The sequence below is a fragment of the Macrobrachium nipponense genome, chromosome 46 (assembly GCF_015104395.2).
Source record: "Macrobrachium nipponense isolate FS-2020 chromosome 46, ASM1510439v2, whole genome shotgun sequence".
Classification (NCBI taxonomy): Eukaryota; Metazoa; Arthropoda; class Malacostraca; order Decapoda; family Palaemonidae; genus Macrobrachium; species Macrobrachium nipponense.
Window position 1 is genome coordinate 7869890 of NC_061106.1, and position 15327 is coordinate 7885216.

Consider the following 15327-nt stretch of genomic DNA (forward strand, 5'->3'; position numbering starts at 1 on the left):
GTTGTGCGGAACCACTTTTCGAACACAGGCCGTTCAACTGATTATGATAATCGCCATTGTTTTTAGCAAGGAATGTCAATTGCGCATTCTGAACAAAACTGTCTTTGGAGCCTGCATGTAAAACTATAAAACAGCCCCCTTTCCCAGGTTGTTTAAAGGCCTGTTGCTTTGAGGAACTGGTACCTGTACAGCATCTACGACACTGTAGTTTTGCTTCACCCACAGGTAGGTTTCGGTTTAAATATATAATTGGACGTTCTTTATTTTTTGCATCTCTTATTTTTTGTAAAAAAATTGTCCGTTGAGACAGAACATCTCTCTATTAAGAACGGTCGACCGTTCACTTTTGCATAGCGAAACCCGATTTTTCTTAACACTTTTCGTAGAAATCAAGAATTATTCTCCGCAGAACATTTTTGTCAAAATCATCCAAGTCAGTCACAGGGCTCCCATTTTTTTTTTTTTTGGAAAAAACACTATTTTCCGCCTCTCTTGCTTCCTTGCTAAGTCTGCGATTAGTCATTTCTGACACTTGTTGTTTCAAATGTTCTTTGGATAGCCTTTAAAACATCAGTTACAGTACCTCCTCGTTTTTCTGAAATAAAATATTTCAGGACATTGGCCTCGGGTGGTAGGTGAAGCCGTTTCCGAGTGTCAGTTGGGCTGGTCTGGTCCATACTTCTCACAGTGGCTGATCGCGAGCGAACATCCTTTAATGATACTGTTGTTGAAGATTAAGCCAGCCTTGTGCTGGCACTGGGCCGCTTGCTCCTAGGAGCAGCACCCGTAACTGGATTATCTGTAAAGATACAAAAACAGTGCTTTTGGCGGTTAGTTGTAGGAAGGAAATAGGTTGACAGGCAGGATTGCAACCCCTTTGAACCTTCAGAAGGAGAGAGTGTATAGCAGTGAGACTCAGCCTAATTGGAGAGTGTTGAGTAGGAAAAGGAGAGTTTTAGTTTGATGGAAAGGGGGATGGAAAAAAGTCAAAAAAAGAAAAAAAAAATGGATGGGAGTTACCTATAACATTTCAGGCACCATATATATATACATGTGCATCATCTGAATATATGGCAATATATATCAAACCAACATTAAGAAAGTATAATAGTATATACACAATCATGTACACGCCTACTCAAACTTATGTTCCCAAAGATGTGAATGGCTCCCATTGCAAACTGAAGTAGAGGGGATGTGCATTGTGCAGATTTTGTGGTTTTAACCACAGAATAATTTTCTCTGGGAGGTTGGTAAGACAACAGGAGATTCCCATGTGTCCATGTAGATTTGCCGTGTAATTCCTCTTTTTACCTGGGAGGTGGGTGAGACTGCTTCATGTGTCCCTATGTTAATTAGGATGTGTCAGGTGATCTGTGTCGATGTCAACTCATTTTCGGTAAGGTTCGACCTGAGTGTGTCTCTGGGCAGTCTAGTGGGTAGTGCTCGAGGGGGTGGATTGCCTCTGTCACAGTACTGACATGGCCTGCCCTCATTACCAATCATTTGCCAGGATACTGGCCATGACTCAAATTCTCTTACCAATCATAAGACCTTTAAACTCAAGAGCTGGCAACGTCGGAGAAAAAATATGCCATATCTTCATTTTTTAGCAATGAAACAGGTTTTAACCATGAATAGACGAACCAAGATATATTCAAAATATCTGTTGGACACAAAGCACAATTTCAAAAAATGAGAAAAGTTTCAATAGACTCCATGAAGCTAATAAGAGTACCATTACACGAAAATTGGCACCGTACAATATCGGTACAAGCCACAACCAAGCGAACTTAGAAAAGTAAACGCAGCTTAATCCAAATTAGAACTAATAAGACCAATCTCAAAATCTCTCACCCTTGAATCTCAAAATTAAAAACATTAACAGCTCATGTACTTTTTTTCTGACAATCAGGGTAAATTTTGTGGTTACAGACATTGGTAATTACAGGATGGTGCACACACACTGGAATCTTAATCTTGAATCTACGGTTACAGAATGATTTATTCTCAAAACCAGTTTTATCACACTTAAAACTAAAATTAGTTAAGGCTCGCTTTTGTAACAGATGGAAAAAGGAGTATCCCACGAACTAAACACACAATTACTCCAAATCCTTTAGTCCGCCATTCTAAGCTCTTCAGAGCAAGGTCACCTGGAAGTCATGAAAAGCAACAGGAAAAACTTTGGATAAAACTAAATTAAAAGCAAACCTTAATACAAAGAAGAAAAATTAAAATCTAACGTATATTGTTGCTCACTATGTACGTTTTCTTTCATGCAAAATATTTTCGAATTACAAGACAGATCAAACATCAAACCTTCAAAATACTAATTACCAAATATCTAAAAAGTCATAACCATTGATTTTAAGACTAATAGATTTCATAATCCAAAACTAAAAATGAAATGGGAGCGTTAAAACCAGAAACTAATCCAGAAGTAATAATTCTGGTTTTCATATAAAGATCAAACTGACCTAAACTGAAAACTTAGTTACAAAAACCGACCAAACTAAAATATGACAAAAATTAGCTTTCGAAATCATAGTATTAGGGCGAGAAGTAACTAAAACCACAGTGGATTAAGCTAATTCAATAGCCATAAAAAACTTTACATATGGCTTATTAATGCAAGTTAACTGTTAAGACAGGAACTCAATAGACCAGTTTTATATAAACCATCAGGTTTATACAAACCATTGCATAAGTACAAAACATTAGGTGCGACGTTGATCTACTGAAATCGCTAGATTATCAGTTTAAGAAATTACTAGTAATAGTAAGTTTAAACTCAGTCAACTACAACTGAAAAAACAAAAAAACTCCAAGGACTCGCACAGTCGGCCAACACGCCTACTATGCAAGCCCTTAGGAGCGCCTCCATCCGATCAGGGGCACCGCCCCCGATGGGGTGGAGGAAAAGGTAAAAGTGGGATATTGAAGGTCTGAAGAACTTCGGGATGGCAGCAATTTTTCCTTTTTTCAACCAGTCTTGAGTATTCATTGTAGCATCATTCCCTGAAATATAAATTCAAACAATATCTAATGCCATTTAAGTAGCTTTGACAAAATTGTTTGAAGTAAATTTTCTTCAAGTTCACATAGTAACTCAAAATTTTTTGCTATTGTCCTTTTAAGGATAAAGACTTTTATAATTAAACATCCATTTAATTCAAAAAAAACTTTAAAACCTTGCTAAAACTGGTTGTGATGAACTAGATACACAACAATGGGAAAACTTAGTTTTACTGGATTTTTCTTACTGTAATAAACCACATTACAACACGTTAGAAAAAATATACTAAAAGAAAATTAATTCTAGATTTTTATCACAATGTATCAAGAGATCTACGGACAGGTAAAGGCAAAATTTTTAAGCAAATTGCACAAGTAAGCATTAAAAAGACAGTCACTGAAAACCAATCCATGGCGTCGAACTTCAAGAGTGAAAAATATAGTGTTAAAAATACAGGATAAATCCTGCAAACTTACCCAAGAAACTTAGGTTCCGACATTTAAGCAGAGCTTCGTTTGCAAAAGCACATTAAAATATATAGTCATGGTCCAAAGAACAGATTCAAACAATTCTCAAAAATGTACAGTCGCCTTGAAAAAAAAAGCGAAGTTGACGTTAAATAAAACAGAAAAAGCACAAAACCTTAAAAAGGTACTCAACTACAATTTTAACTCGAAATCCATTAAAGTTGGAGTAAATGAATTGAAATGATAACCGCCGAACTACTAATCGTACTGATACGTCTACCAGCCAACTGTAGAAATGAAGGAAGACTTTACCTGACCGAAAATCAGCTTTCGATGACGTCACCAGACAAGTGCGCTGCTCAAAGGACCCTGGAACCGCATAAATTCAATAGTCGGTCGACACAAAACTCGCGTAAAGGAAACTAAGAGTCTTCATTTGAGTCGTTCCAAAAATAACCTCGCTTGGCCCAAAACAGATTTTGCTTGAAGAATACCGATGTATAAGAAAAATGGTTTCAACAAAAATCTAAATCACACGATAAGAATTATTCTGTGGATTTCCATTATGGTCTGGTAATGTTAATCATAAAAAAAAAAATTTCTTATCATCTTGATTTCTAGGAATCGATTCCAAAATAATTTCTGAGTGAATCTTCTGTTGGGATCGAAAGAAATATTATTTTGATCTGGTATCTTCGACTGCAGCCCCTTCCTTATAAACCTGAAAACGTATATCAAACAAATCTCTCTCTCTCTCTCTCTCTCCTCTCAGACACCAACTGGTTTTCCTCTGTCCATCATCGAGTTAAATTGAGGAAAACAGATCCAGTTGCCTTGTTGAGGAAGTGGGAGAAGGTAAACAAGCTATGATAGACTTCCTAAGCATTTTTATTCTCATATTTATTTCGCATATTTCCTTAACTGCACAGTTAACACTCAAACCCTATCGTCAACAACACAATCTTTACAATCACTTTCTTAACGATATTAGAATAAGGAGACTTTATTGTATGCTCAAGAAAAATGCCTTCTTCCCACTTCTCTTTCTTGTTCCCGTATGTCCTTACGGTGCGACATCTGGTGGGTCGTCTACTAGTTGCTTGTTCAACTGCTTCGGTGTTTCATAGTCAGCGAATTCGAAACTCTTTGGGTGGCTGAGGGAACGGACTTTTTGCACGATAGTACATTGAGCTGTTCTCCAGTCATTGATGACTTTTTTATCATTTGGAATTAATTAAAAGTGGTGTATATCCCCTTTTCATTGAAAAGATAGGTACTGGTTAACATTCATGAGCATAATTTTTCATAGATAGAATTCGTTTTTCATTCACTGAATAGTTATCATCAAGCAAAACACGTTGGTAACTTGTAGAAGAAGAAAGCAGTGAAATGCTTCTTTAAACCTATTTGTTTTGTCTGTTCTTGACGATTTTCCTCTGAATCATCGTAGCTACTCTAGTCATTCCTATTGATTGTTTAAAGATTGACTTCCTTGAAATTAATCGGATAAAAAACTCCGAAACTACCTTTCTCCTTTGGCCGATTGATGAATCTTCTTCATTGGGTTAATGTAGTGATCCCGAAGATTAGCTCTCCTTAGGTTGTAACTGTTTGTTGATATTCTATCCGTGCTGAAGGAACTGCTGATCATAAGTTGCAATTTGGTCAAATTAGTTGTAGTTCATCGTTTTGCACCATCGTTGTGTTTATATATTTTGTGAGTTGGGTTTGGAATATGATTAGGTGAAGGATTCAGAATTTAGTCCTGTAGCTATTGACTGGTTGAAGTTGCCTCGTTGAGGCTGATGAGTTGGTTATGGCCTGCTCAAGAGTGCTTAACATTGCAAACGTGTGATCAACATAAGATCATTTGATGCCATATGTCCACTATAAAAGTTCAACCTGTTGCATGATGTTATTTATATCCTTCTTAGTTCGATGTCTGAGCCATCGAAGAAAAATGAATTTCTTTGACTCATGAATTGCATAAATGATTTTTAGCATGCAATATATGCCTGGAATTTCCGAGGCTTTCCATTCAGGGACTTATGATCACCAATTTTCTCACACAAAGAATACATTGGCGGTTTCAAATAAGGTAAGGTTCTCCATTCTTTTAGAATGATCACACAGTCTGAATGGTTAGCTCTAGATCTAAATTGAGTTTTTTGGTGCATCTAGAAAGGGAACAAAGCCTACTTAAAGGTCAGCCTAATTTTCTACTATTTCTATCTTTAGTCTGTAAGCCAAAGAACGGTTATGAACTTTTTATAAAATGCAGCCAGTACAACATAGATTACTGGTTGGCAAAGCAGCTTTGGTCTGAAATGAATCTACATGTTTGCAGTGATGTTCTCCTCTTACTTCCCTTGGATATTGCCATAAATAATGTATTATCTACGTACTCGTACATATGTCACCCTGTCTACCTTATATTCGCGACATCTTTTCTCACGCTACAAATTTACACCTGCAGGTCCAATTATTTCAAAGCTTAGCTTTTCATAAAATATAAGAGTTTACATTCAGTAATAGCATAACATTCTGTAAGTTCATCAGCGCCTGACATAGATACTAACCCAACTAAAAGTCTGCTGTGGACTCTAGTTATTTCTGCTGATGCCACGCTGGTCGTCATCTATATTGAGCGCTACAAGGCTTGATTCTTTCCTAGATCAGGTAAGGAGCTGATTTAATTCCATGTTTGTTGATCGCTTGATCATTGATACATGCTCTGATTTAATGGCAATGGATGTGGATATTATATTCTTGTAAATATTTTCCACGTAAAGAGATACGCTAGTATTAGAAATCGGAGCCTTAAAGTGTTAAGCAAGGTAAACAACTAATTAGATGTAAGCATTTTAGGTTGAGGTTTCGATTATAGTGTTATAGTGCTAGGTTAATTTTCATTACTTGTTCTCTTTCTAAAGGTTTGAATGAGATAAGGTTCTCTTGCCTTCTACTCACTATTGTATTTTCCCTGTCTTGATTGAACATTATTACATTCCCCACTTGTAAGGTGAGTGTGATTTTCATGTTAATTTTTCTCAATTTTCTCTTTTGAAAATAGTTTATTGTGATGAATTATCTTTCGAACCTATTGTTTTCAGTACCCTTCAAATGTGGCACAAACCTGTTTAATATTCCATGTCTTAGCTCAAGTCCTGCTTTGGCCTCAGAAATAATAGGGAAAAGCTTTCAGATATATCAGAGTATCTTCATTCAGCCTTTATATTGTTCCGATCTGGTTTGCGTCCGGAAAGATACTCAATGAGTGGTAGGCTCATAACAGTAAATGTATATTTTTCTGAATTAAGACTCGAATAACTGGAACAACGGTTTTACTGCAGCTGACTGAGACAAGGAGGAGTCCAATCGAGTACTCCACCACAGACAGAAAACAAGATGTCGACTAAGGGCCAGATAAAATTCAAGGGAACATCCTTAGGAAACTCTGAGGGTTAAATTTACAGGGTATATATTTACACTGATGACCCTCCAAGGCCGATCGATTACTGGAAACAATTGCTTGGAGCAATGAACACGCGTTCGGGGACATGTGGGTTGATTTGCAGCGCGAAAGGGAAGCCAGAGCTCGTACAAGGAAGGAGGTCCACCTCACAGCAGGGAGGGAGCAGCAGGAGGACCTGCAACACGAGACGTCTTATAAGCACGTGTGCGATACACAAAGGGTTGGATATGTGATTAACATATAGCTTACGTTCTCAGAGCGTCCTCAGAGGGCAAGGAATAAATGAACTACTACTCAAAACGTTACTGTATAAAGTGGGGGGGAGGTGGCGGTGGGGAGTTGGGGGATATGAACACAGACACACTTACGTTATCTCATTCAAAAATTCTTTTTGCAATGATAATATCTGGCGGTCGATCAAGTAATAAGCATTATTACACCATTTCAAGGGAACCACAGATCTTAAATCCGAGAATCTTCTAGGATAAGGTAGCACAGCTGTGGGGGATTGAAGAGGGAAACAATGGACAATCGCACAAAGCCCAGACACAGGAAAATAACAGGGGTGAAATAAAGTCAGAGTAATACAGACTGCCACTGAATCCGCTCTTTACCTTAGAGGGTGCCAATGGAGGGGGACCTTCGTCCAAATTCGGTCGGCGAAAGTTCAGGGCAACACGTGAAGGGGTAAAAGCCCAGTTGTGCCTAGGGAGCGTCTGACCCGAGCACTGGAGGCTGACTATGTGAGACTGTTCTTTCCTCTCCCGTTGCCTGTTTTCATGACCTTGGTGGATTAGCAGGAAGAGTTCTTCTCTGTAAAATGCAGGAGAAAGCGGCAGCACAGAGAACGGAGAAGGTATACAGTGAATTAGGGACTTCACAGAAAGAGAGAGAAGAGAGGGCTGGAGTTGCACTGAATGGCAAGAAAGACTGAATTCCTAATAATTTCATTATTTTCACGCCAAAATTCATTCATTATTTTGACGTCGAAATTCATTCATTCATTATTTTGTTCATCTCTTTATCCTCTACAGTAAAAATAAACTTAGAAACTAATAGCGATAATTACTATGAAGCTACGAAATTTTGGGTATGAAAGTCACCGATGATAATGTGCAGATTCTGAGAAGTTTAGTACTGTAGTTAGACATACGATTGGGTAGGCTAACTCGGGAATGTAGACTAGATGTGTTAAAGTACACTTTTTTAGAGAAAGTGATACAGTATAAAGTTATAAAATGATGAAGTTAAAATATACGAGTAATAAAATGATAAAAAGCAGTGTCCGAACGTAGCTAATAGTAGGCTAAGTGGGAAACTAGACTATTTGTAGGTGGAATTACCTAAAGGCTTCAGTTTTTAGGGATGTATTCTATATTCCGGGATTTTCTATGGTCAGGCAGTGGCTGGTCCCAAGGTTTCCGGATTTAAGAGGTTGGACTATATATATATATATATATATATATATATATATATATATATATATATATATATATATATATTTATATATATATATATATGTGTGTGTATATATATATATATATATATATATATATATATATATATATATATATATCGAGCTACAATGTCCTTTAATATCTAATTCGCCCCTCTACCTCGGAATTAATATATTTTCATATATGCTTAACCGAAGGGGAATTTTTTCTCGATAATAGATTTGCCTGGACCAGGGCGCGAACCTATGGATCCTTTCAAACCCAGGAACGTCAGTGAAGCGTTACCTACTACACCACCACCGCGGTGGTGTAGTAGGTAACGCTTCACTGACGTTCCTGGGTTTGAAAGGATCCATAGGTTCGCGCCCTGGTCCAGGCAAATCTATTATCGAGAAAAAATTCCCCTTCGGTTAAGCATATATGAAAATATATTAATTCCGAGGTAGAGCGAATTAGATATTAAAGGACATTGTAGCTCGATATATGTATATGAATCACGGAAATGTGATATGACTTATATATATATATATATATATATATATATGTTTGTGTATATATATATATATATATATATATATATATATATATATATATATATATATATATACACATATATATATATATATATATATATATATATATATATATATATATATATAGTCCAACCTCTTAAATCCAGAAACCTTGGGACCAACCACTGCCGGACCATAGAAAATCCCGGAATATAGAATACATCCCTAAAAAATGAAGCCTTTAGATAATTCCACCTACAAATAGCCTAGTTTCCCACTTAGCCTACTATTAGCTATGTTCGGACACTGCTTTTTATTATTTTATTACTCATATATTTTAACTTCATCTTTTATAACTTTATACTGTATAACTTTCTCTAAAATAGTGTATTTTAACACATCTAGTCTACATTCCCGAGTTAGCCTACCCAATCGTATGTCTAACTACAGTACTAAACTTCTCAGAATCTGCACATTATCATCTGTGACTTTCACATCCAAAATTTCGTAGTTTCATAATTATCGCTATTAGTTTCTAAGTTTACTTTTACTGTAGAGGATAAAGAGATGAACAAAATAATGAATGAATGAATTTTGGCGTCAAAATAATAAATTGATTTGGTTCAAAATAATGAATGAATGAATTTCGCCGTCAAAACGTAAACAAAGTACACCGTCGCCATCTGTTGAGGAAAATGAGCAATAAACTATTCGCTAATGAAATCAAGTTTCTAGCACGAATAAAGATTTATGCTTGCACTTCTTGCCTCTAGCATTATATAATCTCATGGGTGGCATATCGAATAGATAAATACACAGTTACATAAAAGAAATTATCAAAAATGTCTTGCAAGCACATACAGAGTAAGGAATTTGTGCTTGACACATGTCTCATTGTTTTGATTAGAAGTTAAAAGGTTTGGCATGGTTGAGCCTTCTCAAGTGGAATATTTAAAAAAAAAATATATATTTGTTCTTCCAAGGTTAATATAAAAACATATTTGACTTTGCATATTTAATAACAAACAACTATTTTCTTACAAACACAGGATATATGGCATAATTTTTGCTGCCTTGAAGTTATAAACAATACGTGGCGCTCCCTGGTAGCGGCGGAACGAGCAAATGGTGGCTGATTAACATCAAGCTGAACCACAGGAGTTTCCGGACCATAGAATGCCAGTTTTAACAGGGTCATATTATATATATATATATATATATATATATATATATATATATATATATATATAAATCTATTTATCTATCTATCTATATATATAGACTGTGAATCAGACTTCACAGAAAGAGAGAGCAAGGGAGGGCTGGAGTTGTACTGAATGGCAAAGACACTGAATTCCTAATGAATTTATAGTATATATATATATATATATATATATATATATATATATATATATATATATATGTGTGTGTGTGTATATATACATACATATATATATATATATATATATATATATATATATATATATATATATATATATATATATATAAAGACCAGCGTCAGATGTCAGATCTACAGTTAGGAGAACAGAAAATTTCGAAGTTGGAGTCGGGCTACATCAGGGATCGCTCTGAGCCCACTTCTGTTTAACATCGTCTTGGATGTGTTGACGGAGGATGTCAGGGAAGAGCCACCATGGTGTATGCTCTATGCAGATGACAAAGTCTTGGTAGCCGAGAACATGGGAGAACTGGAGCGGAAGCTTGAAAGATGGAGATATGCCTTGGAGAGTAGAGGTTTAAGGATAAGCAGGAAAAAGACAGAGTATATGATAACCGAATTTGATGGCGAACAGCAAACAACAATCAAAGTAGGCGGAGGAAACATCAAAAGGGTCCATAAATTCACTTACCTTGGCTCAGTGATTGACAATGAGGGGGATATGGAAGAGGAATTTAACAACCGGATTCAGTGTGGTTGAAACAACTGGAGGAAGGTGTCTGGAGTCATATGCGATAGGAAAGTCCCAATAATATTAAAGAGGAGAGTGCACAAGGCAGTGGTCAGACCAGCAATGACATATGTATTGGAAGCAGCACCACTAAAGAAAACAGAGGGCAGAAAGTTGGATGTAAACGAGATGAGGATGCTTAGATGGATGAGCGGAGTAACTAAAATGGACAGGGTTAGAAAAGAACATATTAGGGGTACAGTAAAGATCAATGAAGCATCAAAGAAAGTGCAAGGTTAAGATGATATGGCCACCTAATGAGAAGAGAAGAGCAACACATGGCAAGAGAAGTGATGGACGTGGAGGTGGATGGAACACGAAGGAGAAGAAGACCTAAGACCAGGTGGAGAGATTGCATTATAGATGATATGAGGGAGAAGGGAGTACAGGAGGAAATGACACAGGACAGAGGTAGATGGAAGAGACTCATTAAAAACGGCGACCCCGAATAGGGATAAAGCTGGGAAGAAGATATATATATATAATTATACATTACTTATATATGTATATGTATATATATATATATATATATATATATATATTATATATATATATATATATATATATATATATATCTTGAACGTATTTTAAGGTCAAATGACACTCGTTTAACAAAATGAAATAAACTGATACTGGCAACTAAACCTAACCCTCTCTCCGTTGCAGATCATTCTGGGGAGTTGGCTGAAAGAGCAAGCTAAGCAAAATAAAGTCCCGTAGTTACAAAAAAATATACTTTTTATTTCCCAAATTAGTTAACATTAAAATGGAATAAAATCAATAATAAAATGGAATAAAATCAATTAATAAAATGGAATAAAATGAATTAACTCTGAACACAACCCCCCCAAAAAAAAACGTTAAACTATCTTTTCCTCTCAAAATCATAATTTAAGTAAGTACCCCGTCTTATCTCATCATGTCCGACTATTCATACATTTTAATAAGTCAATAGAAGTCTTAGATAATCCATTTTTCTATATGGTGACTTCGAATCATCTGAAATAAAAAGACCACAATTATAACATCGCTTTAACCAGAAAGTTAGTCAAAAAGAATGTGTACCGCACCACACTTCTCTTTCTCCATCAATAATTATCATTTCAAGGTTAACTTTTTCAAAGTTCTTTCTTACGTTACCTTATTCGATGGGTCTGCAACACCTCGCAACATATATATATATATATATATATATATATATTATATATATATATATATATATATATTATATATATCTAAAAGTGAATGTTTGTATGTATGTATACTTTTTATGTACGTTTGTAACTTTGTGCAGTATATAAATCCCAAACTACTCGACCGATCTAGACAAAATTTGGGATTTGGTGACCATCATTTGACCCAATTTGGAAAATAAGGTAGATTTCAAACCCACACCACCTTCCCCTTCCCTAATCCCCTTCCCCCTTCAATTGTAACATATGTGGTAAATAAACTCTAGGCGCTTATCGTATCTCATTTTATGTACAGCCAGCAACAAAACCGGTGTCGCCCCGCCAAGCCTGGCTTGGAGAGATCATGCCCTTCTTTCCCTGAAAGGTGGCCTACGTTCAAACAACCTGTACATAGTAGTTAGAATGGTTCGAATGGAGGAGGAGGGAATTACAGTAATCAGGCAAAGAAATGCAATAATGAATGAAATATATTTGGACAAAGAGATAAGAAAAAGAAGAAGAGAGAGAGAGAGAGAGAGAGATGAGAGAGAGAGAGAGAGAGAGTATGAGGAACGGTAATGAAAGGAATGCATACAGTGTACGGAAGAGAGAGAGAGAGAGAGAGAGAGAGAGAGCGAGCTTTTATTCTTGTTTAGTTATTAATCTAATGGATATATTTGACCCTCTTGTTTCAAGAAATGTTATCGTATGTATTTTGGAAAATAATTATTATAAAATCTTATCACATCGTATTGTAGTAACTCGTTATATTTTCTCTATAAAAAAAAGCCTTAAAAATTATTACTGGAACTGACTATTCATATCAAAATTATTCAGACGGAAAGGTCCTTTTCATTATCCTATAGCAGCTGTATATCATCTCTCTCTCTCTCTCTCTCTCTCTCTCTCTCTCCTTGCAGGTTTGACGGCAATGATGCCTCACTGCTGGGGTGTCATCACAGGGCCAAATCATTGCAGAAAGGTTTTGTTTAACCATTGGCACTGCTCACTATAACAACACTCTTAGAATTCCTTGAAACAGGTTTCCATTTCTAGTTCGTCTTCCGGAGGATCCCTCAAATGAACATTGACAATTTCACCTTGCACAAAATCGGTTTAATGATGATCTTGTAATAGCTTCTTTCTCATTTTGCTTGATCTTCTTTTGTCTCTTAGGAAATCAGAGTTTTTTTATCGATGTTCTTGCTATCCTTCCGTTTTACTTCTCTTTGGTTTATCTCGCTTTCCTCCAGCTCTTCTCATTTCCACTTCCAGTACTCCTTCGTGTATCCAGTCTTCCTTTATTTCTCGTCTCCTTGTATCTCTTCTCTGCAGACCTTCATTCATCCCTTTTCTGCTTTCTCTCAGCCCTTCTATCAGTCCTCCTCCTCCTCTTCAGTATCTACAACTAATGCCATCTGAATTTCTTCTTTGTACCTATAGGAACGTTCTGTTTGACCTCTTGTCTTCCTGGAGCCTCCTGTCCTCTGTCTTTTCTAAGTGAGCAATTATGACGCGTTTGGCATTCTCAGGATTTTTTTTAACTCCTCCAGAAGTATTCCGTCCTGCACCTGCAAAAGAAGCCAATCTCTTCCATCTGCTTCTGAAATTCTTCTTAACGCTCTCTCTCTCTCTCTCTCTCTCTCTCTCTCTCTCTCTCTCTCTCCTTGCGCTTTTAACGGCATGATGCCTCACTGCTGGGGTGTCATCACAGGGCCAAATCATTGCAGAGGGGTTTTGTTTAGCCAGCAATGAGCGCCTTCCCTCTGCTCATTGGCACTGCTCACCAAAAAATTACCGTAGTTCTTGGAGTTTTGTATCGCTCCAATTTATCTGAATTTATATATATTCAGAATTTCTGAATATATATATATTCAGAATTTAGAATTCCTTGACATAGTGTTAGTGTTTTATGCTTTTCAACTTCTTTTTGAAGAATAACTTGTTTGTGGTCGGTCCTCTGACAGCTTGGCCTATGTTGTTTTCACATTTTGGAGGGTTCCTTATATGTACCAGACATTTGGTTTCCTCCCAAAACTTTTTTTTATTCCTTTTTATGGCACTCTCTTGTGAAGGGTGAGTAAAAGAGCTTGAAGCTGAAGGTTGGTTGGTTTGATCTGCCGGAGGCTTCGACTCGTCTCTTCTCGATTTCGAAGTCTTCCTCCTTCCTTGGAGACAGACGGAGACAGTGTGTTCGTTCGTTCGTCTTCTTCCATGTGTGTCTTGAAGGGCGCTTTCCTGTTGGGATTCTTGAGGACTGGGAAAGCCTTTCATCCTCTTGAATTCCGGCACCTTAAGTTCACACTGGAGTCGACGCTTTTTCCTTCGTGAGGTCTTCCCACTTCCTCCAGCATGCGCAGAACCTGAGCTCGAGGTCTTTCCTCTCGGATTCGCGCTGCCTCGGACACGTCCATTTTGCTCCTCCGGATGAGCCTCGCCATCCGCGATGCTTCTTCAATCCTGAGCTGTTAGCTTTCTCCTGTCGTAGGAGTTCCTCAGACCTATGAATCTGGCAGTTTGCCTCTTCCAACTCCGCAGTCAGATCTCTATCTTCTCACATAGTGCATCGTTTTTCTGCCCAATTTCCTTTGTGTTGTACTTCATCTGCTGATTTTCTTCTGTGATCTTGTTTTCCAGCTGTTTCTCCTTCTTTATCGTTCTCCTTCTTCAGAAAAAATGTTTCAGCAACAAGCGAGTGGGCCCTCTCTCGCCAGGCCTGCTGTTGCAACACCTCGTGAGTGATCTGTCCAACGCCTTCATAGTAGTCGACCTCTGCTGCAACTGACGTTTTATTATGTGAAGTTCACCTGCTAGATGGTGTCTCGCAAGGCCTCAATTCTCTCGTCCAGTTCTTTTTCCTTGGGCTCTTCAGCCCCATCATCAAAGATCTACATCCTCACCAGTGAATGGGCCGCTACAGCAAACAAGATGACTATTCCTGCGTCAGACTTCTCTCAGTAAATCGCTGGACATGCGGACAACAACGTCCAAGCAACAGCTGCTGCCGAGGCCAGACAAGGCCATATTTTCTTCAAACTGGAATCCATATCTGCAGAGGCCATACCCAGTTCTTACACAAACTCCTCTCTCTCGATTCTTCATTGAGTTTCTATATATCACGAGAGATATTTCGATTTGTCAAAATATATCAGGAAGTATTTTGAAAGATTTGGATAATGTCTTGGGTCTCTTGGTGTTATAAATTGCTGAAATCAATCTCTCTCTCTCTCTCTCTCTCTCTCTCTCTCTCTCTCT

The 15327-nt window shown here is 37.2% G+C and overlaps 1 long non-coding RNA gene across 1 annotated transcript; it reads right to left on the reverse strand.

Moving 5' to 3' along the window:
• Nucleotides 1-1775: 1775 nt before the first annotated feature.
• Nucleotides 1776-3888, reverse strand: LOC135214555 (uncharacterized). Its single transcript, XR_010314399.1, has 2 exons — nucleotides 3496-3888; nucleotides 1776-3021 (listed from the first exon to the last, which is right to left on the reverse strand). It is a non-coding gene; the product is annotated as an uncharacterized LOC135214555 (long non-coding RNA).
• Between the last annotated feature and the right edge of the window lie 11439 nt (nucleotides 3889-15327).